At 45.1% G+C, this 24,954-nt stretch overlaps 1 protein-coding gene across 1 annotated transcript in view; it reads right to left on the reverse strand.

Annotated features, from left to right (window-relative positions):
• Positions 1 to 1,092: 1,092 nt before the first annotated feature.
• The window catches only part of LOC144762158 (zinc finger BED domain-containing protein 5-like), a 237,153-nt gene continuing 213,291 nt past the window's right edge, over positions 1,093 to 24,954 (reverse strand). Inside the window, exon 4 of the mRNA XM_078647316.1 lies at positions 1,093 to 1,200. The gene's annotated coding sequence lies outside the window, so the exon portion shown is untranslated. The remainder of the gene's footprint in view (positions 1,201 to 24,954) is intronic.

Here is a 24,954-nt window from a genome sequence, read left to right on the forward strand (position 1 = left end):
CTTTTCTTCCTTATTCATTTATTCTTTCATCTATTTATCAATTTCTTATCTAGTTTCAGAGCACACCAGATGTTTCTATGTGTCAATTAATGTTTTGACTAGAACTTGCATAGCTGAATGCCTATCATTAGACAAAGTCCCTCTGATTCCACGGTTATCTTACGTGAAATACACTATTTAGGCCTTAGATCTAATGGATCTGTACCATAACCCCTCGTTGATTGGGCTCAAACTCAAATTGCTTGTCAGACAATCTTACATGAATCACAGTATGAATATTCGTTTGGGAAGTGCCCAAGTTAAGGAATCAATTGTCAGGAATTCCTGAATCCCCACAACATGCAGCACTGAGGCTTATCTAGGGTGGATCAAGAATTCCATACATCGCCACTGGCTATCTATCTTTAGACTGGGAACATTGCATTTTAACCCCTTCAATGCGGCAAGAATTCCCCCGCGGTGTGGGCGAATTCCACGCGTGCGCGGTTCGGACAGCCACTGGCCGTCCCACGCAAACACCCACCGTGACGTCGGGCCGTCCTACGCGTGCAAAGGGTTAAACTAGCCTTCCCCATGGCGGGTGTTTTGAAAAGGGGTCTCCCACCTTGTGGGTTTGATATTATTTAAGAACAGAGCACTAGTCACCTTACTTTATTTTGCACTTTATATTCAGGCTGATACACACCTTCACAGTACCAATTTTTTGCATAACACATCTTTGAAACCACAAGGAGGGACTCCTATTCCTGCAATTGCAGGGCTTGCGGGATTTGTGTTTTATGGAAATTAATGTAATATTTTAACAGTTTAATTTTAAATGATTATTTATTGCCCTGATTCATGTTCTTATTCCCAAGAGATTTTGCTGCAGAACTTCCCAATAATGCACTGTAGGTTTTTATCCCTTGGTCTATGTTTTTATGGACTCTGGCCGAATAAATATTATTTGATGATGACACATACACAGATTATTGAATTTGGCATGCATTACAATGGGTAGCAAATGGGGTTGTTGACCGAATGGTATCCAACAAGTCACCAAACTCTGCCTGCCAACTTTTGTATAAGTTGAAACTTCTGCAGGTGATACTTGGAGGGTCCAGCAAAGCATGTCATAATCAAGACAAGATCCTACAATTGTATGAATAACTGGAAGTCGAAGATCCGCTGGAAGGTAATGCAGCGTCTTACTCCTGCAATCTGAGGTGAAAAAAACAGGAGAAGGTAAGTTTGACAGTTTGGGTTTAGCAATCTAAATTATTATCAAAGATACATCTTTTTGAAAAAAGATATGAAAATAGACAAATTAGCTTTTCCGCACAGCAACACCTGAAAGTCTAAATTTGTAACTATCTATCCATACTTGAACATATGGAAATGTATGCAATACAATTTTATATCCCTTTATTATTTTCCTAATAAATGTATACCCTTCTTTGTTGTTATGTACCTATATATTTATTTCTTTATTCCTACTGTAGAACGAAACAAAATATTCAACTCCCTCCAATGCACTACTCTGTCTCATCTTATACCTCCCTCAAAATATCCTGTACCTCCACTCTCTCACGTATCCCAAACCTCATTCTATTGCTGTGATCTCCCGAAGATACTTTCTTGACTCTTCCCAACGCTCATCTGACTAATATGAACTACCAAATAGCATTAGCTAGACTCTTCCCTCTATCCCTACTTTAGCCTATACAATTAAACTAACAGACTTGCATGTCTAGCCCTCAAATTAACAACTTACATTTCCCTATACTAATCCACCGCTAATCCTTTAGCTTCTGAAGTAGCTTGCTACTCGCCAAAAAGCGATTCACCGTCTCGTCAGCAGTAGTAAGCACTATATAAATATAATTACAGTAAAAATAAAGCTTAGATTGGGCATAGGAGACATGGGAGGGGACCGGTGACCGATGCAGAATGCCACCAATTCAGGGACTAGGGCAAGAGCCACCCACAATCAAGACCTCTATTTTATTTGTATTAAGCTGCAGGAGATTCCTATTCCTCCATAAGGACAGAGAAGACAAAAAGGCTCAAAAATGTGTTTGAGATATGTCCGAATCGCAGACTAGAATAGTGTATGAGTAATCTGTATAAGCCATGGCCTCCAAATTAAATGATGTCTGCTAGTGGGGCAATGGATCTGTTAAATAATGTGGGGCTCTAAGAGGAGCTCTTAGACACGATGCAAGATGAGATGTTAGGAGTGGATGAGACACAGTGTCAAACGCAGTTGAGAGATTAGGTAAGGTGAAGATGACTATGTTCACTCTCTCCCTACACCTGTCTTAGACACCTGTTCCATGGCAGCTACAAGAAATAGCTCAGCTCCATAAGTAAGGAGTGCAGAGCACAGCCTGGGCCTCATCCAAAATCGACTTCACTAAAGAACGACGTTTCATTATAATCCATGTATTCAACTGTTTTTGTCATAAAATCAACAAAAACATTGAAAAATGTGTTGGGGTTAGTATAACCTGCAGCTGGTTTCTTGAGAAGTGGATCCACAATAGCTGGTTTCCAGTAGGAGGGATAAGTAACAGTGGAGAAGGAAACATAAATTAATAACAGAAGCAGGAGTGGGATCAAAGGTGTCATTAATCTCCCTAAGGCGCTACACGTTCTATTTGGCACGACATGGGTGCTTTTCTAGGATTGACCATTTCCTTACCTGAAACGACCAACTGGGAGACTTTACCAGCACCAAACACTTGGCGTGGGGAATCTCCGACCAGTCCCCCGTCTGTGTCACTATCAGGGGTCCGGTGGTTAACAGAGCGACATTTCAGAGGATAGATCCTTGGCATCTCCGAGACCCAGCCATCGGAAACAAGCTTTGCGAGGGTTCTAGGCTCTATTTCGAAGAAAATCGAGGGACTGTGGAGTCCCACATTACAATGTGGGAGGCCAACAAGACAGTGTTAAGGAGCCTGGCACAGGCACTGATTGGCGTGCAGAAAAAAGAGGAATCCCTGCAGATCCGGCAGCTATAACGTGAGGTTGCACAGCTCGAGGAGGATAGTGCAACGGGCCTCGTCTGTGGATTTACGCCACAGACTGACGCAGAAGCAGAAGGACCTTAGGGCCCTAGCAGAGGGCGAGGCGCAGGCGTATGCTTTAGCTACGCAACATCGTATATACGATGTGGGCGACAAGTTCTTGAAACTACTGGCATGGCTGGAACATCGCGACAGAGATTGCTCGTGGGTGTCTGAAGTGAGGGAAGAATCTGGGTCTCTCCACTCGACTAGCACAGCAATTGTAGAGGCCTTTGCGGTGTATTTTGAGGGGGTGTACTCCCCAGTGTGCACTAGGACAGAAGCTGATTGTGCGGAATTCCTGCAAGCCTTTGCTCTACTCACATTATCCTCAGAGGCATGTAAACGACTCGAAGCAGATCTCACGGAGGAGGAGCTTGGCAAAGCTCTGGGCTCTCCAATCCGGGAAAGCAGTGGGGTCCAATGGGCTCCTGGTCAACCTGGCACCATTGGCGTGGGTCTCCCTTTCATTTTTTGCTGTTATGTCTTTGCTGGTTTTAAATGCTTTTGAGCACTGTGACACTGCTGTTCAGTGTCACAGTGCAAGTGCTCCCTATTAGTGACTCCATGATTGGCTTGTTTGGTTGACTGTCAGACCCTAGTACAGTGCACTGCGTGTGCCCAGGGCTTGTAAATCAAATGCTGCTGGTGGGCTTGCAGCACTGGTTGTGCCACCCATAGAAGCAGCTTGTAAAGTGTGTCTCGAGCCTGTGTGCAGTCTGGTACTGCCATGTTGGCCATGTTGACTGGGCAAGTGCACCCACTTGCCAGTCCCTAAACTTTCCCTTTTATACATATTAGTCACCCCTATGGTAGGCCCAAGAGCAGTGTGCATTGTAGGCAAAACCTAGGACATGCCCTGATGTGTGTGGCATGTCCTGATAGTGAATTACAGACATTTTTGGTTTTCACTATTGCAAGGCTACCTGTTCCCCATAGGCCAGAATGGGCAGTATGATTATAACATCTTATAATCCTAACTGACTCAGGGAACTAGGTAGAAATTCGAGTTTAGTATGCCTGAACTCAGAATGATAGTGAAGTTGGTTTTAACATTCTTTGTTTGAAAATACCACTTTTAGAAAGTAGGTATTTTCTTGCCTAACTATCCAAGCCTGCTTCTGCTAGGTTGTGTATTCCGTGTCTGGAGTGACAGGGCCTGGCGGATTCCAGGAGACAGGGTGAGTCAGCACCAGGCTGAGTAGAGAGATCAACACGTAGATGGGTGGGAGGAGTTGCACCTGGGACCTGAATAGGGCTGTGCTTTCCCTCCATAATCCTGGCTTCACCTCCTATGGTGCGTCTGATGTCTCCGCCCTGCACTGTGAAAGGAAAGAAGGAGACAAGTAAACAAAGTGCTCCAGGACTGACCAGAACTGGTTTGGACTTGGCAAAGGCCTCTCTGCCTTCAGAGACAAAGGATTTTGGTGTATAAAAGAGGGGACCCAGACCCCAGAAATGTAGATCACTTCTGGGAATCAAGACGAACCTTTGCTGAGGAGAAGAACCAGGAAGCTGAAGGAGGAGACTACCCCTGTGCTGTGTGTTTGGGGGTTGGCCTGCAGTGGTTGCTTCATTGCCAAAGAAAGGAGAAAAGAAATGAGTGTGCTTTAGAAGAAGAATCTCCTAGGGCTTGAACTTGAGCTTGCCTCCTGCCTGAAGTCTCAAGGATACAAGACTTCACCAACCAGCACCCCCCTGAATTCCCTTGCTGGGAATTGTAATGTAAAAATGTAAATTGATACTTGTATAGCGCACTACTCACCCGCAAGGGTCTCAAGGCGCTTGTACGAATACCGCTGTGGAACCCATCCTGGCTTTCCCTGAGAGGCGTCCACTCCTGGGCACCCCCAAGGTGGAGGCCAGGCATCCTTAGCCTTGTGGGGGCCGTTGTGGAGATTAAGCAAGCTATTGCCCAGAGTTGCAGAGTGAGAATTATCAGGTCCGTGGAATTTTGAGCCCAAGACCCGCCGAGGCGGGGAATTGAACCCTGGTCCCGGGCTAGACCTCTGCATCAGGGTCTGCCGCTCTAACCATTTAGCCACACTTCTCCAATTGAAGTGCCTGCTGTTGTGTTAGGCCTTCTGAGAGACTGCGTGGAGCTGGAAGCGCGACGCAATAATGAGAAGCGTGTCGCTGCTACAGCTGCTGTTGTCGCATCACCGAAGAAGCGAGCCACCGCTGTCATCATCGCATCGCCGAAGCGCATCGTATCACCAGAGAAGCGTGCCACTGCCACAGAGGTTGCTATCGCTTCGACGGAGAAGCGTGTCATAGGGCCTGTCACGGCTCCAAAGATCATCGTGACGCCGCACAGCCGTCAGGCGTGCACACATCACATCAACGCTGTCGCATCGTAACCAAGACGCCATTTTGTCGTATTGCACTGGAGAAGAGTACCGCATCGAGGTGTCATCGTGTCACATCGTACCGGAGCGCAGTAAGAAACCGACACATCACCTTTCCAAACAGTAAGGAAGTGAGCATCAACTCCCCTGCGCAGCAGTAAGGAACTGACGCATCCACTCCCCTGAGTGTAAGGAACTGATGCATCATCTTCCCTGTGACCCTTTTGTTTTCCTTGTGTTACGCATCAAAGGTACATTGAGAGTAAAGTGTCGCATTTACACCTTGAGAGAACTGAGATATTTTATAACATTCTAAAGTTTGGTCTTGTGTTAGGTCGATATAAAAATACTTATTTTTATGATACAACCTGTGTGGTGTCCATCTGTAGTTTTGTCACTGTATTTCTGTATATGTTCACAGATGCTTTACACACTTACTCTGAGATAAGCCTGCCTGCTCGTGCCAAGCTACCAAGGGGGTGAGCAGGGTTTATTTTAGGAGTGTACCCCCTTACCCTGACTAGACGCAAGGGTCCCTATTTGGTCAAAGATACCTACCTCTGCCAACTAGAGATCCTCAAATCTAAAAGCTCCCAATAGAGATTGATAAAAGATAGGACTCAATTGTAATAGCTCTGCTCCTTCGTATGTTGACCGAGGTGCGCAAACCCGGGAGGCTCCCCCCTGATCAGAGGGAGGCAATGATTGTGGTGATCCACAAAGCGGGAAAGCCGCCAGACCAGTGCAACTCGTAGTGCCCTATTTCTCTCATTAATGTAGAAGCCAAGGTCCTTGCAAAAGTCCTGGCGGATAGACTGGTTTCCGTCACAGCAGAGCTGGTCCACGTTGACCAGTCCAGGTTTATGCCCCGCCGAAGCACCCGTCATAACCTACGACGACTATATGGTGTGCTATACATCACAGAGGATGTTGGGAGCTCAAAGACGGCATTGATGGCGCTGGATGCCTCAATGGCCTTCGACAGCATCAAGTGGCCCTATTTAGTTCATGGTCCTCCAGAGGCTGGGCTTTGGTCCAACCTTCTGAAGCTGAGCACACCTACTGTATGAGCTGCCCACGGCCCGAATGCGAGCTAACGGAGATGTTTCAAGAGCTTTTCCATTGCATAGAGGTACCAGGGAGGGCTGCCCACTGTCTCCTACGCCGACGATATTGTGCTGTACCTGGCAAGCCCCTACCACTCGATCGCCTGTGTGCTACATATCTTCGAATTGTTCGGTAGTTACTCCGGCTATATTATCAACTAGTCAAATTCAGTGATTTTACCACTGTCTGGTCCCGCCCCCAGGGTTCCATCTTCGTGCTCGGCTCCGGTGGTGGTAGAAGGCTTTAAATATCTAGGCGTCTACGTCACGCAGGACAAGCTGACGTTTCTAGATAGAAATCTCGAGCCCTAGCTGAATCGTCTAAGGGCTGCCGTGGGTCATTGGTGCATCCTTCTTCTTTCCCTCATGGGACAGGCAACATTATTCAAATTGCTGACTCTCTCGAGGCTCCTATACATTTTACAGAATACACAATACCCTATGTCTCCTGGCGTGTTTAAATGTATAGCACAGGCGGTTAGAACCTTGTTGTGGGAGGGCGGGTCTCCAAGAATTGCTTTACACAAGCTGCAAAAGGGTGTATACAATGGAGGTTTGGCTATCCCGGATCTCAAGTTATACGACTGGGCCTCGCAGCTTCAGGGGGTAAATGACTGGGTGTACGTAGATACTACTGAACCAGCCTACAGGGTAGACAGGATGGTCATGCCGAATGGGAGCTGTGAACCTCTCCTTTATGCACGGAAATCCCGGTTGGAGTGGCCTGATCACATCAAGGTGGTGCTGCAGTGCTGGAGAGAGGCTAATAAACTCCTAGGATGGGTGGGGAAACTAACGGGCAGGACCCCATTGTGGTTTGGTGAATCAACTGCGAGTTGTGGCAGCTTTAACTGGCTTCAAGGGGTGGAAACTGATAGGGATTGATTATTTGGGGGATGCCTGGAAACGGGATTCCCCCCCGCTCTTTTGAATATCTACAGAAGGATTACAACCTCCACCAGTTGCAGCAGTACCACTATCTTCGCCTCTTGTATGCCCTATGCGCACTTATAAATAGTAACACTTCTATTCCTGAATACTCCCCGTGGAACACAGGTTGTTTCTCGACCCCTTTATAGAGAAACTGACCTCTACGATCTATCGCAAACTTATCAACAACGTACCTGACCCACTAATCGCTCTCGGAGAAGCTTGGGCCAAGGACCTTGGAAGTATAGATGATGAGGATTGGCTGGATGCGTTGCAGAGACCTAGGGAAATCGCAATCTGCTCCCGATTCAGACTAGTCCAGTCAAATATCCTACACAGCATCTACTATCCCCGCAAACACCTCTATACATGGGGCAAGGTTCAGTCAGCGCTATGTGTCAGGGGATGCCAGCAGGAGGGCACCTTCTTCCACACCCTATGGGAATGTCCGGAGATTAGTAAGTTCTAGAGGAGGGTCACTGATACCATGTCGCGGGTGGTGGGAGAGGCGGTCCTGATGGAACCGAGGTGGCTCTTACTAATGATAAAAGGCGACACTGCTTGGACTAGGCTTTGGCAAATATGGCTGGTTCTAGCTGCGTTAATTGCGAAACGCAGTATTGCTAGGGGATGGGGGTGCCAGCACCACCAGAGCTGGAGGACTGGAAGCAAGACCGTGACTGGTGCCAAAGGGCCGAAGAAACTGTGTACAAAAGTAGGGGGTGTGCTAAAAAATGGAAAAGTGTGGGCTCCCTGGCAAAAGTACAGAGAATCTGTGGCAGGCGTGTAGAACGGTGGGGGGGGAGGGGTTCTGATTGTCTCTGTTGGTCCCTCATGATTGATTTACTACTGATTTCTATGATATCTCCACCCATGACCTTCTGGAATTAGGGGCACATGCATCATTGGTTTTTGCATTCGCAAACGGTGCGAATCGGAAAAATCGGCCGTTTGCGAATGCAAAAACCATTTTTGGAATGCATCAAACTTTTGTTCTTAATTCGCATTTTTTTGCATTTCTAAAAAATGCGAATGCATTTAAGGAATCGCATTTGTGCGATTCCTTAAATGCAATGCATCAATTTAAAAAAAAATGCGAATTAAGAAATAGGAAGTGCAAATTAACACGAGGTTGACCCTCGTGTTAATTTGCGAAAATCTTTCAAAAAGGAAAAAAATGCATTTTTTTAACTGTCATGTTACAGACACACATGTCCTTAGGACATGTGTGTGTGAAACATGCACTTTCAAATACATTTCAGGGGTGCAGGGGGGGGTCCTTTGGCCCCCCCCTGCACCCATGGAATGCATCAACAAATTGCGAATTCTTACATGCCTTCCCATTGACTCCTATGGGCCTTTCGGCCCATAGGAGTCAATGGGAATTGCGAAAATGCACTTTGGATTTCGCTATTTATTTGAGATTCGGTAAAAATTGCGATTTTTACCGAATCGCAAATAAATAGTGAAAAAAATGATGCATACCATTTTGCAATTCTTAATTTGCGATTCGGTAATTTTCGCAAATTAAGAATCGCAAAATCGTACAATGATGCATGTGCCCCTTAGTGTACTGTATGGTCTGATGAGCACTGTTAATTAAAAAAAGCTTTTTTTTAAAAAGTGTCATTATTCAAATGGAATATTTTTTTCAGGATGGATCCAGTGTGTAGTCGAACAGGTGGCCATTGTGTCCTTGAAACCTATTGGATCAATTTTCATGAATGTAGGTTTTATCATTGTCATGTATTCTGAGTCCTCTGACAGTTTAGAGTTATGGTTGATCATATAAAAAGTTGGATTAAGTGGCTTGGATTTTGGAGGCAGATTAAGGTGATAAGGATTCACATAGATCTAGAGAAGCAACAATGGAAGGATCACAAATTGTCAGGCCAATTATTTAACAATCTTAAACACTTCTTTGGCATTATTATTACCCAGTATTATACAAGTAGGACACAACTTTACTACCTCTTTGATTGCTTGACAGTAGTTAGCCCTATCACAGTCCTTTCTCTGAAGTCTTTCCAAACATTACAATGCGCATTTTGCTGCTTGAAGTGCATCTGTATACCATGGTGTTCTTCTAAAGGATTTTACAATATGGGACAATCCGGTCAAGTGCATCAGTGATCCATGCTTTAGTGTTCGTAACAGTGAGTTCCAGAATCTCACTGAGCTTTAGATTGCCTATAAAAAGTAAGGGACTGATATTATGTTTGGGTATAGAGAAATAAGTTTGATTTGATTCAGGAAAATTTCTTTCGGGAGAACTTAATGCAAAGCCTATTACTGTCTTAGAAGTAAGAGTACCAATCTGGAACTGTAGTTTTACGTGTCCGAGAACCGTGTTTCCAGCTGGAAAAATAAGTTGAGTTTCATATCCAGAATAAGGGTGATGAATTTCAATACATCGCTTGGGCAAAGATGTTTCTTTAAGATGGGCTGTCCGGAAGCAGGAGCCAGCAGCTACAGAATCAGGATCCAGCTGGTACAGAAAGAGCCAGTTGGTACAAAGTAGTATGGCTTGAATTCTGAAGGAAAAGATTTGACACCATTGGATTGTTTTCTAGAAGCTGAATTAAAGACACACAGACAAGTGTCAAGTAGGTCAGGCCCTATCATCATTGAGCATCACAGTACAAGACTACAAGAATACAATGGACTCCACACAAAACTGGCTTCCATAGCCCCTCCTCTGATAATCAACAATGCTGGTTTCTACTGTTTGGTTCAAGTGGAGAGCACCTCCAAGAGATGAGAGGTATTCCAGAAGAATTCCATCAAGAAGTCTGGCCTCGGCTGTGTCCTGGTCACAAACCGGCTCAGACAGGCTTGCGCTTAGCACACTGTCAGCATGCCCACTTGTCACAACTCTCAAGAGAGCCATGCCCTCCCACCCCCGCCAGCTGCTTAAGAACTGGTCTCCAAGTCTCTGATCATCTCTCCCTAATCCTTTGGTGAGCCATGGCACCACTGTACAGACACACAGCCTGTACCCTAAAATAGACTCCAGAATACTGGCACATAACCATGTTGGGTCAGAGACCTAGAACGTGACCACATTCAGTGTAAAGATGTCATCCAGAAGGACCCTAAAGGTTTAGCCTGGGAAAACAAATTGGTGAAGTGGGGACAGAATAACTCACTGCTTCTTACACTGACCAACTGATAACCTTGAAAACAGATGTAGAGACAAAAAAAAACTCTGGCAGCAAGTAGTAAAAATCCCAGCTAAAACAGTAAATGTCAACCAATAACGCAACAACACAGTATACACATATTTACATTTGAACATACCAGAAAACTACTGTAGTGTTTAACTATGTTTGCTGCCCTAAAATAGACTCCACAGCACATGACCAGAAGAGGTTCGAATGCTGACCATGTTCAGCCTCAACAGATTAGCTAACAGGCCCCAGAAAATATACTCTGGTGAAAACAAATTGGTGACAGAATGCACTTAAACACATACATAAACTGAGCCAACATCTTTACAAAGGGGTATCCAGGCACAAATCTATCACTATCATTATCATCTCATACACACGCTTGCCTTTTGCTTTTCCCATCAATTTAATAGTTTCACTATATTATTGCAAATCATTTATTCATATTCAATTATTCATTCTCCATAATTCATTCTGATTAATCAATCAAAACTTTCTTCAAGTAGTATATCAAAATTCACATAAAAAAATATGAAAATGCACACCAAGTGGAAAAATGTACGTAGCATTTAGAATCATCGTAAAAACACCTAACCAAATATACTTCCCATTCACATTCTACATATCTAAATATTTGGTTTCGGGAGCATATCATAAGTGATACAATCTCTTATTTGATTGCCATCTCCACTGTTCTACCTTTTATTCATCACACTCCTCTCTCTAGCTCTTTCATTTTCAGATTTGTCATTTACAATGTACTTATAGTTTTGGCCACAGAGTCTTATTTTTTTCTTCACTATTTAACGGTGGTATCTTTCTCCCAAAACTGTCTTTCTTTAGTTGCGTCTGCACTCTTTCAATTATTAAAGAGGAGCAACGTTAGCCTGTATGGGTTATATTCCCACTCTCGCTCCTTCCTAATCATCCTACTGGTCTTCAAAGAACGTTTACTCCTGTCATGATGAGAATATGCAGAAGAGAAACATAAATGACTGTAACTCCACATTTTCTGATTTCCTTAATCATAGAAGGTTGTACAGATAAAAATCCTCTGTATTTTAGTTCAACGCCTGGGAGAGAGCTTTCTCTACATTGTGTGAAGTACGCTTGGTTAGGTATTTTTACAACTATTTTAAACACCGCTCAAACTCAAAGAGCTGAGAACAATCAAATCTAAATCTTGGTTCAACGTGGATCTTAATAACGAAAGAAAACAACTCGGACAGTCTGAAAGGATTTGGAGACTAAACCCATCGACATCGCACCTAGCGCAACTTGGATCTGCTAGGTTGGCATATAAAAAAACACATTTGTAGAGTAAAGGCCTCTTCCGGAAGCCAACTAGACCGAGCAAAGAACAGATCTAGAGATCTCTTCAACATTGTCAAAAGTCAAACAAACGGCACATCCCCACAGGCAATCAAAGTCACCAAGGATCGATGCGAAGAAATTGCCAGCTTCTTCACAGACAAAGTCACAAAAATGTAACAATCCTTCATCCAAACCTCAAATCCTCCTTCCCTCTAAACCTGCCCCCTTTCAACCACCCTTGACCAAACTGAAAGATCATACCAAGGAAATCATGTCTGCCTCCAACTAAAAAATAATGCTCATTGGTCAGTCTTCGAACCCATGTCGGAAAACGAGGTCTTCAATATAATTGCAAGCCTAAATCCTACTTCCCACACTATGGACTCCCTCCCATCCACAATAGTAAAAAAGAACTCAACCACATCATTGCCCCTTTCTGGACAAAAATCATCAACTCCTCTCTCACTGTGGACAAATGACACCCATACTCAAGAAAACCAGGGGCCGACCCTAACTATCTCAACAACCTCAGACCTATCTCCAACCTCCCGTTCCTAGCTAAAACACTGGAGAAGTGCATTCTCCAACGACTTAAACACATTGATGATTTCAACCTCCTCGACACCTTTCAATTGGGATTCAGGAATGGGTGTAGCGCCGAAACAGCCATTCTCCACATTTCTGATGATATCCACAGAGCTTTGGATGGAACCTCTTACAATCATTCTGAAACAAGCAGGAGTTAACTACCGGACACTCTGTAAGGTTAGGCTGCGGGGCTTATCCCAGGCAATACGCCCGTTCTTTAACTGTTGCGAATACAAAACAGGTCACCAGACAAAACCCAAAACTTCACTTCTGCATTTTTAAGAATAGTGCTGCTATTACCCTCATGTTTTAATTGCACCGCATGTGTTTTCTAACCGAAGGCAAGCCTGTCTGCGCCAGACCGCTGCCAGCTGCTAGGACCCCTGCTCGTTCCCATATTTCCCTGCGTTCCTCCCTTCAACTCGGTGAGTTACCACAATGACTCTGTTCAAATATTCAAGCCAGGATTTGTAAGATCTAAATTATCCTCATCTTAGACACTCCGCTACACAACTACCAGCAGGGTGCAAAGGATATCATATTCTAACAAATTAGCTCCACGAAGCAAAACTCAAACATCCTGTAACCTGAATCACACCAAAATCATTAAAACCAATATATTTCAACGCGCGCTCTATTCCAAAACACGCCGTTGAAATATGGAGCCTCATGGATACTAAATTAACAGATATTTGTTTCATCACGGAAACCTGGTTACATGAGTATGCCTCCACAGACGTAGTCACTGCCTTTCCACCGCAATACAACATAATAAGAGTGGACAGAAAAAAAAGAATAGAGGAGGAGGCCTACTCATAGCCACTCTCCCTGGCGTGAGTATCACCTCTTTAGAAACCATGAGTATTGACAAATTGGAATTGTGTATCTTTAGAATGGAGGGTCCGTTTGGAGGTGTATGGAGAGGAGCATTAGTATATAGACCTCCTGGCCCCAAAAACGAATTTCCACACAAGTTACTTGAGATAATCGCTCCGCATGTATTGGCCTCCGATCTCTTCCTTTTAATAGGAGATTTTAACTATCATGCTGAATTACTACAGGACCCGGACACAGCCCAGCTAATTACAAGTATGAGCACCTTGGCACTAGCCCAATTGGTAATAGGGCCCACACACACCGCTGGTCACAAGCTCGACCTACAGTTTACAAATTCCACAGAGGTTAAGGTTGAGCCACCATCACCATTATTATGGTCTGACCATGACCTACTAAAATTTGTTATCCCAGTTCATACCATCAAAACCGACCACAGGAAAGAACTAATCTGGCGAAGGTCATGGCGTAAAGTTACCCTCCCTCTTTTTACAACCCATTTCAGCCCCACCCAACTTAGCCAAAATGTCAACATTGTCAGGTAACAATTTCCTTTGAGCGAATAATAACCAATGCGCTCTACAAAATTGCCCCTCTCACAAGGGTAACAATTAAATCTAGAGCCGCTCCTTGGTTCACGGAGCAAATGAAGTCAGCAAAGCTCTCCTGTAGGACAGCGGAGCAGAAATGGAGAAAAAGTAAAGATCCCATAGACCATGAAACATATAAATGTATCCACCACAGTTATATGGAAAATATTGGACAAACAAAATCTAAATCGGATTGAGAAGGCAGCAAACTCCAATAAGGAGCTTTATCAAACCTTAAAAGAATTTTCAACACCACCTGTTCAGACACAAGTCTCCACTTCACAACATTGGATTGACTCCCTCTCTGAATTCTTTGACGACAAAATCGTCGCAATCCATAACTTCTCCCCCCCGCCCCATCTCCCCCCAAGACATCACTAATGTCGCAGGAAATCCTCCCATGACAGCTTCAGGCCCCCCTCATATTCTGGATGAATTTATCCAGTGTAATTCAGACAAAGTGACCAAAGTCATGCTAAAAATAAAATCTGGTTTACCCACAGACCCTGTGCCACCGAGATTTCTTTTAATCATAGCTCCGGCGTTGTTAGATAGCCTCACCGACTGATTTATTAAGTCACTGTCACAATCTGAAGTTCCAAAGGTATGGAAAACCGCCAGAGTCAGGCCAATATTTAAAAAATCCACCGCAGACCCTAAACTCCTTTCTAATTATCGTCCAATCTCACTGCTCCCTTATTTTGGGAAGATGCTCAAGTCGCTGGTTAATCAACAGCTCGTTGTTCATCTTGAGAGCCAGGGATTACTAGACCCCTCTCAATCGGCTTTCCGGGCCACCAATAGTTCCGAAATAGCTCTGCTGGAACTGATAACATTAGATTGGCATTGGACAGAGGGCAGTCACCTATTCTCGTCCTGCTAGATCGATCAGCACCATTTGACACCATCTCCCACAGCATTCTTGAACGTCGGCTCTGGGAGATTGGTATCAGGAAAGGCCCTACAGTGTCCCAGGAGCTATTTAACTGACCGAGCTACGACAGTACAGGTGGGAAACACCGTCTCGTTTAGTAGACCATTAGGATGGGAGTGTCCCAAGGCTCTATTTTGAGCCCAACACTCTTTAATCTATACGTGACCCCATTGGCCAAGGTGATCAGATCCTACGGCTTTGATGTTGTGTTGTATGCCGATGACACTCAGACCTTGATCACTCTTGGCCCAGATCCAATGGAAACCAAGACACGTTTCAAAGATTGCATGTCCCACATTGATAGGTGGATGAGCACAAATCACCTTCAATTAAATGGAGATAAAACTGAGATCATGCTCTATGGCAAGGTTCATGAGCATTGGTCACATGATTGGTGGCCCGCCAAATCTTGGCTCCTGCCCAACTCCAACACAAACGGTACAGAACTTAGGATTCCAAATGGACAATAAATTATCAATGAAAAACCCAATCATTAAGATAATTAGCTCCTGCTTTGGCATCATGCGTAATTTACACAAAGTTTTTAAATGGATTCCGATGGAGGCCATAAAACCTTCGGTCCAGGGACTGATTATCAACCGCATGGACTATGGAAATGCGCTGTTGGCGTCAATAAATGAAGACCTTCTGTTATGTTATGTTATTTATTATGCTTCTATAGCGCACGGCCACTCCACGGAGTATCCCGGCGCTTTATCGAAGGTATCCACCAAGTAAGGGAGAAACATAACACTGAAGGGACATGTAAAAAACAGAACAAAGGCAGCACCAGTTCAAGGGAAAAGCCATGTTTTAAGGGCCTTTCGGAAGGACTTCTTTCAAGGATGCAGGTTCTGCAGAACACGGCAGCCAGGTTAGTACTCAATCTTCTACCAAGAACCCATTGGCACCCAACCTGAGACTCTTACATTGGTTTCCTGTCAGAAAACGAATACGTTTTAAGATTCCATGCTTAACGCACAAAGATATGTACGGAAGAGGCCCAGGCTTTTGGGCCAAAAAGCTAAGTTGGTACCAACCTCGCAGAACTCTGAGAGCTAGTAACCATTCACTTCTCCCATCTCTCAGAATTTGCACTACCACAAACGGAGGGAGATCCTTCTACTTCCTTGCTCCGGCTTTTTGGAACAAACTGCGCCACACCTACGCATCATCAATGATCACAACTGTTTTCGCAGGAAGTTAAAGACATGGCTGTTTGACAGCTAATTGCATCTGACCATGCTGATCTTTCGAGCTGTGTGCTATCGCCAGGAGACTTTCGAGTGATATGTGCGCTAAATAAATATCCCATGATTTGATCAATAAATATCCCATGATTTGATCAAAAAATATCCATGATTTGAACTACCACCTATATGCAGATTACACACAAATCTACTACAAAATCAAATCACCTAGCAACATCTCAATGTCACACCAACCAAAATCCAAACTTGGTTCAATGCAAACCACTGAAAACTGAAACCGGACAAAACGGAATTAATAATGTTCTCCCCGAAAAAGTAACCATCGACCAATTCAAGACTGGCTCAAGGATCTTGATGCCTCTCGTCCTATCCGACTCAGTTAAGTCACAAGGCATTACCCTGGAAAAGAACTTACCAATGAAGACCCACATCAAAACTCTGCAAAAGGTGCGCTTTACTCACCAAAACACCTCAAGAAAATTAAACCTTTTGATCTCAAGACTATAGTACAATCCCTAGTCCTCTCTGAACTGGACTATTGGAACGCCAACCTAACAAGGACACCAAAAGCTCACCTAGCCCTACCTAGGTCAGTCGCTAACATGGCCGCTCGACTCATAACTGGTGTATAAAGATTCGAACACATCACACCAACCCTCAACTGGCTTCCCATGGAAGGGAGATGTATTCACAAACTGGCCTGCATCACACACAAAACCCTTCATTCACCTTCTCCCAACTACCTAAACAGCAAACTGGTAAAAGCAGGAAAATCTAGAACTCTGACAAGCTCCAACTCACTTCTCCTTATCCCTCTGAAAATGAAAAGGAAAACCACTCAGTGCCAACCCTTCTCTGGTAACGAACCTAGGATACGGAACGCACTCCCTAGAGACCTCAGATGCAACCCCTCCTTCTCCTGCTTCAAAAGGGAACTGAAACTCCATCTCCTCAACAAATACTTTACTGACCAACGTCAACTAACCTAGACTTTAATATACTAGCTGACTACTCCCCTCTCACTTGACCATTAAGGATAGGTGGTTTCTTGAATGTGTTTTTTTTCCCTCCCCTTCACTGTTTGCCTAATTATTATGTGTTGCTTATATCTTTTTTTACTTCCTTAGGTCCTGCTATGTAATGCAATGCTTTTTTTTTTCTCTCCTGTGTGTATGTAAAGCGCTCTGATACCCATGGATCAAGCCAGCGCTATATAAAAGTTTTAAAATAAACAAATAAATAAATGTTATATATGGTTCTCCAATAGAAGTCTTGTGATATTTTTCAGTGTCGATTTTGATATAATACTTGACGAAATATTTGTTTGTTTAATGAAGATGAATTATGAAGTAGAATAATGATGTGTTAAAACATTGAACTGCTTGTTTTTCATTAAATTGATGGTGAAGGCAATGCTTAAGGGAGTGTAACTGATGCTTTACTGTTTCTTATACCCACCAACATAAACCCTCGATGATAGAAACCAAGACAAGATAAAAAACCTTGGCCACATGAAGTAAAATTACTGTTAACATGGGAAAACTGAAACCAATACAAAACAATAGAAATGTATAATAACACGGTTTAAAACTGTTCTATCTATCTAAGAGAAATAATGTAGTGTTTTGTATTTCTAGACAAGAGCACCTTTGTAACCTAATGTTGCTGCAGAGTAGAAATAATTAAGTGCTTTGTATACCCCGAAGTTAATATGAATCTCCTTTTCTGATGGATACTTCTAACCATAGATTACTCACTTTTAGAATATTCTTCAAGCAAAAGACGGGGGGCATATTACCAAGGGTGGCGATAGGCAATTATCGCCGGTTTAGCTCCGTTTTCGGCTGCTAAGCGACGATAATTCTATCGCTCAATTAGCAAGCTGTAGCTAACTAATGTTAGCGACAGCTTTTAGACGATAGCGAGCGGTTTGGGGCCCGCTTTGCATGTTAGCGATATTTATCGCTAATGACATGCAAAGTGGGCGTACCCAACCTGTTCGCTAACGTTGCTATCGCCTATTAGCAAGGCAGGCGTATCGATGGAAATATTCCCGCTATCGCCAAAAACCAACACCTGCTCAGACCAGTTCTTAGCCATGTTATCCAATGGGAGGTGGATAACATGGCTAAGAGCATTTTGTCGCTAATGCGTAAATATCGCTGTATTTTCAGCGATATTCACGCATTTCACCGCTATCGCTGGATATTTTAGCACAATGGAGAAAAACGTTGCTAATAGCATGTTTTCTCTGCTAACATATCCAGCGATAGGCAGCGATAAAAAAATCGTCGCTAAGCCTATTTAGCGATAATTATCGCTACTTGTTGGTAATATGCCCCTGAATCCGGCTGTTTTCTTAGCTGGGCTCCTGTGCACTGCTAAAAGGTGCTGTGCAGCTCCACATTGACTCTCCACCGACCTGGAAGTGACGGAGCTGAGCGGAATACAAGACCCACCCATGCATTTCCTATCTTTCCGTACGTTTGACTGCAGATCCTGAGTTCTGCTCCCACTTCTGTTGGCCTTACCAGCAGCTATTGCATCAGAGCCCTTCATGACAGGGTTTTATCTGCAGCTTGCCACCTTTTAATTCCGTCCACAATTTTTTCTCATCACTCATCTTCAGGTGGACAAAGGAGAGCTCCATAATTCCTGTCATTTGGGAAAGTGACAGAAAAGAAGTCGGGTACATGATATGGAGTTGTCAATTCTGGTGCTGGCCGAAGTGATGTAACACATGAGGCCGGCTTCAAAGGCAAAAGGCTCTGATCAGCCTTAACTGGGGCAAAGTCGTCCCATCACACTGTGCCACTGCACCTTCTGCCAAAGGCAAGCCCATCAGCACCCATTAGTGCCTGGACCGCTCTTAGTGCCAGGAGCACTGGTCCAAACGCACTCCTGCAAAACTCCTAGGCGTTCCTTCATGTCCTCATCCCTGGGCCTACCTCACCCCACTGTTGCAGAGCAGCTCAACACAGATGGGCTCTACACATACACACTGCCTCTTCACATACAACACTCCACTAGACCCGCAATCAACACCACCGCACACTTCAACCACATGCCTCTCTATGAACTCCTCCACAAACCCTCTATAGAAACACTATCATGCGTGTTACTCAACATCTGGTCACTCAATAAGCACGCGACAGAGGTCTGGGACCTGAAAAGCCTTTATGCCCTAGGCATCTGTTTCCTCACAGAAATCTGGCTGAACTCCATGCTGGCCCCAGAGTTCGCCACTGCTGTCACAGCAATATAGAAGATCATCCGGGAAGACTGACAATACAAGCTTGGAGGAGGACTAGCGTTCATATACAAAGAATCACTCTACTGTACCACCAACGCAGAGCCCTTCATGGAACACCTCCATTTTAGGCTCCACATCACTGCAAACTACACCCTGAGAGGAACCCTCATATACTGACCACCTCAGACCACGAGGCCACGTCATGCACAGCTTTACAGACTTCATTACCCCCCTTGGTATCTAAGCCAAGGACTGCATCCTAATCGGAGACCCCAACTGTCCCTCGAAGAGCTGACTGACCCCAACTCCACGGTCGTCCTGAAGAGCCTAGGCAATCTCAGACCCACTCAACATGTTACAGAACTTACCCATGGTGCAAACCACACCCTCAACCCCATCTTCGACACCCCAAACAGGGTCAAGTTCAAAGCGACCACAACCCTCACTTGGACTGACCATATCATAGTACTCTCCCAGGTAAACATCCCATACCTCAGGAAACCCTCCACCATAAACCAACCCTGACTCACCTGCAGCAACATCACAGAAGCTTACTGGGCCCAGTCTCTGCACACGCCTGTACTAACGCACACGGATAACCGCAATAGTGACATGATTAGTTTCAATAAGTGGATAACCAACTATGCCGCCTCCCTCACAGCCATGAAGCTCCAGCAAACAGGCCAACTGGAATGCTGAGGACCTCCTAGCAACTAAATGGCTCTTCAAACAACTAGAAAAGAAATGATGAACCAGTCAAGACAGCAACAACAAGGACACCTTCAACTGTCATACTACTTCATCAACAAAATCAGGACCATCTACAACGTTTAACCCCAACAAGACCTCTCCAGCCTAGCTATCAGCCCACCTACCAAAAACTACGAAAAACTATAACCAGATGGAACACATCACTTCAGAGAAAACTACTAACACCATGAGAACAGTCCACTCCGGAGCCCCAATGGACCTATGCCCCTACTACATCTACAATCTATACTCAACACCTATCAGTGAGATCTTCACCCACATCATGAACATCTCCACCCCATCTTCCCTGACACCTGGAAACATGCAGTTGTCAATGCCCTAATGAAAAAACCTACAGCAGACCCAACACATCTGACAAATTACCAACCAATCTCCCTTCCCCGCCTAGATCATGGAGAAGATAATCAACAAACAACTCACTAACCATCTCACCAGTCAACAGACCCCAGACACCTTACAATCAGGATTTTGACACAGCTAAAGCATATAAACTGCACACGTTGTAACAACAGACAACATCAGAATGATCCTACACCAAGTAGACACAACACCACTCATCCTGCTAGACCGATCAGCTGCCTTCTACACAGTCGCCAACTTAACCCTCATCAAAAGACTCCACAAAGCAGGCATACAAGGCACCACCCTTAACAGGCTGTTCTCCTTCCTTACTGGAAGAACACAAATAGTATGCTTGGCACCATACACATCGGAAGCAAAAAACCTCATCTGCGGAGTCCCACAAAGATCCTTGTTCAGCCCTACTCTGTTCATCGTCTACATTACACTACTGCCGGATGTCATCAGATCCCATGGCATAAATACCCACTTTCATGCTAACGACACCCAACTCATATTCTTCCTGTCTGACAAGACCCCAACAATGAAAACCAGTTTAATTGCCTGCATGCCTGTAGTGCACTACATGGATAAAAGATTACTGCCTCAAGCTCGAGCCCGACAAACCTGAAATCGTAATGTTTGGAAGCAAGACCTCCGCGAGGGACCCATCTTGGTAGCCAGCAGACCTAAGACCCACTTCAACCCCCAAGGCACACGCAAAGAACCTATGAATCATCCTGGAAAATAAAACTCCGCAAGAACGCACAGATCAACTCAGTTACCACTTCATGTTTCCACCTACAGAAGATGATGTGAAAGATCTTCAAATGGTTGTCAGAAAACACTAGAAAAACAATAACGCACGCCCTCATCACCAGCAAGCTCGACTATGCCAACGCACTCAAAACCTGAATCAACAAGCTGCTCCTGAAAAAACTACAAACAAATCCAGAACACCGCAGCAAGACTTGTCCTCAACCTCCCATGCTGCACTCACCACCCCACACCTCCCAGACCTCCATTGGCTCCTAATCCACAAATGCATCCACTTAAATGAACGAATGAATTAAAACATTTGTTTAGCGTACAACTACGGCTAAAGTGTCCCGGCTCTAAACTCCTCACCCACACCTACCAAGCACTCTACAACTCAGGTCCCACATACCTCAACACCTGCACACACTTCCACCAGCCATCTCTGTTCAGCTGGACTCGCACACATCCCCTTCAAACACAAGTGCAGAGCAGGAGGTCATTCCTTCTCATACACCGCGCTTAAGGCATGGAACGACCCCCCCTCACTACGAGAGCTCCCTTGCTGCTTGAATTCCGCATGCAGCTGAAGACCTTCAAATGTGCCTGAGTTAGCCTGGTAGGATTTAGTATAATTTTTACATATACATGAATCCTCCTTTCTAAAGTTGCCTTCTCTTTGTCACATTAAAGTTTAACACACATCTTGCATTTGTAACGCTTGGTTAGGTTTGGCAGAAACACTGACCTTGCTGATACAGATCACTTCATGAGAATCCTATCACAGTGCTTTGGCATTTGGTGCAAGGCCCCCTCACATGCGTAATACCAATGTGTTTTATTATTACATCCACATGGCAGCACAGCTGTCTGTAGAACACAAACAAGGGCTACCCGATTACAATTTCAACCAGAGGCAAGGATGCTGTTTTCTATGTATAGACTTTTGTTTCCTAACTTGGGGGTCAATTAGGATGGCGGACGGACAAAGTCCGTCCGCCATCCTGTCGGAGGATGGGACCGTCCGCCACAGGGGCGGATGTCCCGTGCCTCGAATTAGGATGCACCCGCCACAGTGGCGGGTGCATACCGCATTTTTTGCATTTCAGCACCGCCCGCCGCAATGCAAAAAAAGCATGTTGTACGTTTCAAAGCACAACATGACAGGCACCGCGCGGTGCCCGCCATGTTGTATTTTGAAACGCAGAGGGTACCCCCATGTGCGCCCCACACCCCCCTTCACCCTGGGGGCCCGCAACGGGCCCCCAAAGCAAGGACCGTATGCCTTTTCGTGGCGGCATTACCGCCACGGAAAGGCATTCCCCTCAGCCCATCCTGATATGGCTGGCGGTGTCTGATAGACACCGCCACCATATTAGACCTTTTCCGCTGCGGTCGCCTTGCGACCGCGGCGGAAAAGCGGCGGACGCTCTTCCCGTCTGCCACGGTCCCCCCCGCCATTATAATATGGCGGGGGGAAATAGGTGGCGGATGGGCAAGGATGGCGGACGGATCGCCACCGCCTACATGGTGGTGGCGATCCGCCCGCCGTCATAATTGACCCCATAGTTAGAAGAGACACTTCTGCTGATCTCGAGGGGTCCCTGCATGCTGAAGCTTTCGCCTAGCAGCTGACTGACATGTCCATGAGGGGTGTCCAGTTTGTAACCAAGATGGGGTCGAACACCAGGCAACAGGGTTGGATCATCGAGACGGGGTTTTCTTGACAAACTATATATTTACACCTTAGACATCTAGGTTGGAGTTAGCATCATAGGGGTACGCTTGGTTGTTACAATCCCTTACATGCATGCATATATAACCTGTCTCAACAAGATGGTAGAACTCTTTGTTTAATTTCCGGTGTTGACACTTATTGTAACTTTTATCTGTTTCTGTCTATTAATCATCACAGCCCACGTATTTTATACAAGAATCACTCTGGTTCAATAAATATTGAAAATGTCCCTCAGTGTTTTCGTTTTATATTTATCTGAGCAGAAAAAAGCATGTGTGACAGAGCGAAAGTGTGAAGTCTGTCACCACAGTTCCTGAGGGAAGAAAGTTGTCATGTTCAGTGTCTGCCAGAACTGTTCGCTTCCAGTTTAGCTTTAGAATAGAATAGAATATGCTCTTATATAGCGCATGGCTACCCGAAAGCATCCCAGCGCTGCAGACGTGCGGTACAGAGCAGATGGAGTTTTATGGGAAAAGTCATGTCTTCACTTGTCTACGGAACGCGAGGTTGTTGGTTTTCTGACGGATGGGGAAAGGCAGGGAGTTCCATAGCCTGGATGCATTGTAAGAGAAGAGGCGCCCTCCTGTGCCGGACTTCCTGATTCCGGAGACCTCAGCTAGAACGAGGTCATTAGAACGAAGGCTCCTGGTTGCTTTGTAGGGTTTAATAAGGTTGGTAAGAATAGGGGGACCTATGCCCTGCACATTATTGTGTGCAATGCAAAGAGCTTTAAAGTGTATTCGCTCTTGTATCGGGAGCCAGTGGAGTGTTTTTAAGGCCGGTTTAGCTGAGGAACGGTTGTTCGTTCCTGTAAGTAGTCTTGCTGCTGAGTTCTGGACTACCTGGAGTTTGTAGATAACAGAGGTGGGGGCTCCTAGATAAAGGGCGTTGCCATAGTCCAGCTTCGATAGGATGAAGGCTTGAATTCGAATTTTTTTAGAATTCTCAGGTAGGAGGGGCAGTATTTTTCGTGTTGATCTCAACAGGCCAACGCAGGTGGCCGCTGTTTTTCTGGCTTAGGCTCTAAAAGTGAGCTCGTGGTCAAGCCAGAAGCCCAGACTCTTTATTTACTTTTTAGGAATTGGGGCAGGTCCAATACACGACGGCCACAGAGTGTGTGGGTTAAAAATTGTTTGGTTACCCAGCAGCATGAGCCCCGTCTTGTCACCATTGAGTTTGAGATGGGACTGCCTCATCCAGCTGGCGACTTCTTTGAGACAGGAGCTCAGGTTTGTGGGGGCCTGCTCTGCCTGGTTCAGTGCCACAATAAGCTGTGTATCGCCCGCATAGCCGATCAGTTGAATTCCGAAGGGTGCAACTATCTCAACCAGTAGGGACATATACAAGTGAAAAAGTGTGGGGTTTAGGGAGGAGCCCTGAGGGACCCCGCACTGCAGAGGTACGGGTTGTGAGTGGGTGTTACCTTCAAACACCTGGAAGTATCTTCCTTCAAGGAACGATTCCAGCCAGGAGAGGGCCCCACCTGTCGCTCCCAGTGTTTTAAGCCGGTGTGCAAGGGTACAGTGATTCACCATATCGATGGCTGCACTAAGGTCTAGGAGGATGATGGCTATGGATCCTCCAGAGTCCAAGATCTTTCTGGACTCCTCCACCACCGCCACTAGTGCAGTTTCCGTGCCCTGACCCGGGCAAAAGCCCGTCTGGGAGCGATGAAGTAGTTTGAAGGTTTCAAGATGTGCAGAAAGTTGGCGGTTCACATATCTTTCCGCAACCTTACTAATACCAGGGAGAAGAGGGATAGGGCGATAATTGGACAACTCTCTGGGATCAACATGGGGTTTTTTCAATAAGGCTTTTGATGGAGCAAGGTTGCGCACGTAAAGCGACTTGCTTGTACTCAAGCCCTCTCGAAATAATTTGGTAAGTACTAACTAACATGTTTTGTCCTATTAATATTGCACCACACGACATTTCTAGTATCTAGGGGAAGCTTTCATATGTGCTTTTACTAACAGTAACGCAAGTGCACTAAAATGGCCGCCGCAACGCAGGATCTGTACT

This window comes from Lissotriton helveticus, chromosome 6 (genome assembly GCF_964261635.1).
Source record: "Lissotriton helveticus chromosome 6, aLisHel1.1, whole genome shotgun sequence".
Classification (NCBI taxonomy): domain Eukaryota; kingdom Metazoa; phylum Chordata; class Amphibia; order Caudata; family Salamandridae; genus Lissotriton; species Lissotriton helveticus.